Source organism: Penaeus chinensis, chromosome 10 (genome assembly GCF_019202785.1).
Source record: "Penaeus chinensis breed Huanghai No. 1 chromosome 10, ASM1920278v2, whole genome shotgun sequence".
NCBI lineage: Eukaryota > Metazoa > Arthropoda > Malacostraca > Decapoda > Penaeidae > Penaeus > Penaeus chinensis.
Genome location: NC_061828.1, coordinates 25,368,494 through 25,373,493, shown reverse-complemented (window position 1 = coordinate 25,373,493; position 5,000 = coordinate 25,368,494). Strand labels below are relative to the sequence as shown.

At 29.5% G+C, this 5,000-nt stretch overlaps 1 protein-coding gene across 2 annotated transcripts in view; it reads right to left on the bottom strand.

Moving 5' to 3' along the window:
• LOC125030019 (mediator of RNA polymerase II transcription subunit 18-like) overlaps positions 1 to 5,000 on the bottom strand; it is a 19,529-nt gene that overhangs the window by 11,997 nt on the left and 2,532 nt on the right. The window lies entirely within an intron of this gene.

The window sequence follows — 5,000 nt, the reverse complement described above, 5'->3', positions numbered from 1 at the left end:
GAGGAACAGCACAGAAGCTCAACCGACCACATCCGAAGACCCAACAGTAAACAGGCAAGATAACCCTAATGTTATCCTTATAAGCTTAGGTGGTGAAACAAAAACGTTAAATTTTAATAATCCCATAAAACTAACAGAATCAATAAACAAATCAGAATTTAAAAAATATATCATTGGGAACAGGGAAAGCTATCTCTCAAAGATATCAAGAAACAAACCTCTTAATCAAATTTAGAATCTGGGAGAATGGAAAGTCATATGCAAGCAACCAGCCTCCAAGAAGGAATATAGGCTGTTTATATGGAACCATTTTCCCTGTTGTGACCTAAGCCCTTTGAAAAGAAAAAATTTGGATAATCAGTGGAAAAAAAAATTAATAAAGAGAAGGAAAATGAAATCAAATGGATTGAAACAAAGTCACTGAGAATAACTTTTAAAGGTCCCCTACCAGAAAAAGTAGCAATAGGGCATATCTCTTACCAAATACAAACATACGCAAAATACACAGGGAGGCACAAAAAATAAAACACCAAAAACATAACACCAAATAATTCAGAAATAAAGAGACATTTCCAAGAACTAAAACCAATACAAATGGAAATGCAAATGAAACCATTCCAATTACATCAGTAAATAACCAGACCACAACAAATAATATAAACAAACAACTTAAAAAGAAAAACTCACAAACAAAAGAACAGACTTGGTTAAATGCTCAAACATTAAACCAATCTCAGAGTTTAACTTTGGAAAAAGGACACCCAAAAGAACAAAAACACAAAATACAAACAGCAAATAAAATGACACAATGCACACACACGAGAAAAAGCAAAACAAATAAACAAAGACGACTCAAGGGAAAAACAAAACAATCTGATCCACTCACTCACTAAACCCTCATTCCAAAATGATTCTCATGCAGCAAGGTCAATACCAAACCCAATTAAGGAAATGAAAACACAAAATGAAAACCAAACCAAAACAGAAGATTTCTCAGGGATAGAAACAATAAAAGAAATGGTCAATATAATTACAAATGTAATAACCAATATGAATTCTGATAAATCAATGTTAGAAATCACAGATGCCATAATAGAAATAATGCCAATAGTTAAAAATTCAATCAAACACTTTAATGAATAAAATAATCTTGTGGAATATAAGATCAATCCAGAACAAAAAGACAGAATTAAATTACTTGATAAATAAAGAACAGCCGGAAATAATAAGTATTTGTGAAACATGGCTAAACCAAAGATAAATTTACCTTGCAAAACTATCAAGTAAGAAGAAAAGATAGCATAGATCAAGTAGGGGGAGGCCTAGCTCTTTGTATTTAAAATGATATACAATTTTAATCCTGAACTTTAAATCATTGATACAGTAATAGATTAGAAACAATAGGAATAAAGGTAACTATAAAACAAATGGCTTCATGTTCTATTGACATAAAATCCCTGCAACAATCTAAAAACTGAAGAATTAGAATATTATATAAAACAAATTGAAGACCCAAAATAATCATAGGAGATTTTAATGCCCATCATATTAGTTGGAATCCAAAATTAAAAGCAAAACTGACAAACAAGACTAGCTAAAGTATATTTGAAATCACTAATTAAAATAATATAACAACAAGAATTGATCCTCAAAGTGCAAAAGAAACAACAAAAGACCTGGTATTAGCAACACCATCGCTAACTGATTTAGAAATAGAAACAAGCCCAAATCTAGGAAATGACCAATTTCCAATAATTATAAAAGACAATAATCTAATGAAAAAAAAAATTAAAAAATTAAAAAATGAAGCTATACAGAAGAAGGATGAAATAGATTTCAGAGAGAATTGATGGATAAAGATATAGAGAACATAAATTACCTAAATGAAATAACAGACCTTTTAAAACACACAGGATTAAAAGGTTTTAAATTTGAAAAGAATATCAATAAAAACAAACCAAATAAACCATGGTGGAACAAGAAATGAAATGAAAGTAAAACTAAGAAATAGAGCATTTAATAAATGGAGGAAAAAAAACAATAAAGAAAATCAAATAGTTTATAGAATATTAGTAATAAAAACGAGACAAATAATAGCAAGAGAGAAAAGAGAATCATGGGAAAAATTTTGTACCACATTAAATTTTGAAACTCCTCAAAAAAAAAAAGGGTATTTCTTTTAAAAGATAATAGGGAAAACAATTATAACTAAATTTCTACTAATAAAGAATGATTTCCCAGTAGCAGAAATGCCCCCAAAAAACTAACACTATTCAAAAAAGAATATCAAAATGCAGTAAATAAGATTCCCAAGAAAATATTGACAGCTGAAGAGAGAGAGAGAGATTATTAAACCTCCCAAACAATATAGAATTAAATAAAGAAATAAAGATTAGTGAATTGATTTCAGTCATGAGAAATACTAAACGAAAATAAAGCCTATGGCCCAGACAAAATACCTTATGAATTTTATAAATACCCTCCAGAAAAAATAATTGAAAAAATATTAAAACAAATCAACCATTGCTTGAATAAAGGGATATATCCCCAAGAATTCAAAAATGTTATAATAAACCCAATAAATAAACCTGGTAAAAAATCATCAGAGACAAATCTTATAGATTTGTCAGTAGAATAACAACTCTGGGGAAAAAAAATCAAAAATAATACCAAAGAGATTAAATTGATGGCTAGAAATAAATAACAAATTAGATGAAGACCTTACAGGTTTCAGACCTAATAAAAGTACAACAGAGGCTCTACAAGTAGACATAAATAATGCAATTAAAAGGAAAAAATATGCATTACAAGCCTGTATAGATCTAGAAAAAGTTTTCGACACTGTAAACCATGATGCTAATAAGTATCAAATTTTGGAATTACAGGTACTTCATTAAACTGGACTGACATTGTCTAGTATAATGATAACAGACCTAAAATTACCAAGAAGCATAAATAAAATAATATATGCAGATGATGTAACCTCAATAACCATAAATAAAGATCTGACAGAAGCAACAAATAATCTAGAAAGAGCTTTAAAACATCTAAAAGAATGGGCAACCAAATGGGATCTAAAAATAAACTTAACAAAAAGCAAAATAAAGTGTTCTACACATAAAAAGATAAGGAATATACCAAACATAAAAATAGATGATAAAGAAATGGATTTCACAAATAAACATTACATCTTAGGATTAAGATTTGATTTAAATTGGTGAGAGCATATTTAAAATGTATAGATAAAATCTATATATATATATATATATATATATATATATCAAACCTAAAATAGAATATGGAATATCCATTTATGGAAATGCAGAAAACACAGAACTAAAAAAACTAGAAACATTACAAAATTTAGCATTAAGGATAGCAACGGGTTGTTTCAGATCCACCCCAATAGTATCAATTCATGCATTAACAAGCAATATACCGATAGAAATATGGGGGGGGGAAAAAAAAAAAAAGAAAAAAAGAAAAAGAAAGTATACCGCTAGCAAAAATACTAGAGAAACCAAATAACACACCATTAAAACAAATAGTAATAAATAATATCACGGTATATCTCACAATATGTAGAAATTCAGTTCATGAACAACAAACCAAAAGACCTTCCAGGACAAATAATTAAAAAACGGTTTCTGATGTTAGAAAATATAATATATAGACAACAGCAAAAGATTTTCACAGATAGTTCACAAATAAAGGAACCAGATTCAGTTTCATCAGCAATGAATATTCAAAATGCAAACCTTACTACAATCTGGAAGCTACCAAAAAATACAAATATCACTGAAGTAGAGTTATTTGCAATAAAACAGGGACTGCAATACATTCAAAACAATAAAATATAAAACTCGGTAATCTTCACAGATTTATATTTAGCATTACAATTAATAGTAAACCACAGACCTAAAAACCACAAACATATCACTTATGAAATACAACAAACAATACACACATGATCAAAAAAGAAACAGAACATCATATTACAATGGATTCCATCACAAAGGCATTAGCAGCAGTGAAATAGATCAAGCAGCAAAAAATGCAAATAAATTAACAAATCCCACTGCCATAACAAAAGACATTAACAATGTGATAAAAAAAATAAAACATAAAAACATAAAAACAGAGGAAGAACAACTAACAGAAATATTTAACACAAAAACTATTACATCAAAGATAACAAACCTAATCAATGGACAAGATCAAAAAACATAAAACTAGATGTTTGTTGATCACATATGAAAAAAAAACAAAAAAACACACAAGACTAAAACAGCATCTATATAAACTAAAAATGGAGACAGACCCAACATGCAGATAATGCCAACACGAAGAAGAACACCTAGCACTCCAATGCCCAAGATTTAACTCTCACAGAATAAAATTATTTGAATCATGAAAAAGAATAAAAATAAATAATCCAAACATGTCTCTTTTAATAACAGGTGCAGAGCACTCACCAGCTAAGAAATACTACATGTTAAGACACTTCAGTTCTTCCTACAAAGATCAAAACTAATAGATATAATATAAAGAACTCCCATTAACAAAACAGAACCAAGAAACACAGATCCAGGGAATATAGACTTCAAAAGTCTAAAACCCTATAAAAGAAGAAGAAGAAGAAAACTACCATGAAAATTACTGGGAAAACTATGAAAAATATGCCTAAAACTTGGTTAATATATAACAAAATACAGGGGGTCAGACTCAGCATCAGGCACTTCCACATATCAATCACCCTGATTTCATGGAGGATTCCCTGGTTTCCAGGGCAGGGCTTGAGGGGCTACCAGAGAGGTCTCAGTGGGCACGTCCCTGTGTTACACAATGTAGTGACTTATTTTGTGTATATCATTATCATAGTGATATATTTTGTGTATATTATTCATATTTTATCCTGCAATTTTTCTGGTACTTTTCATGCCCTCCCCTGTTTTTAGGGCCAAGAATGTAGGGCTAGGGGGAAAATATCCTTTATATTT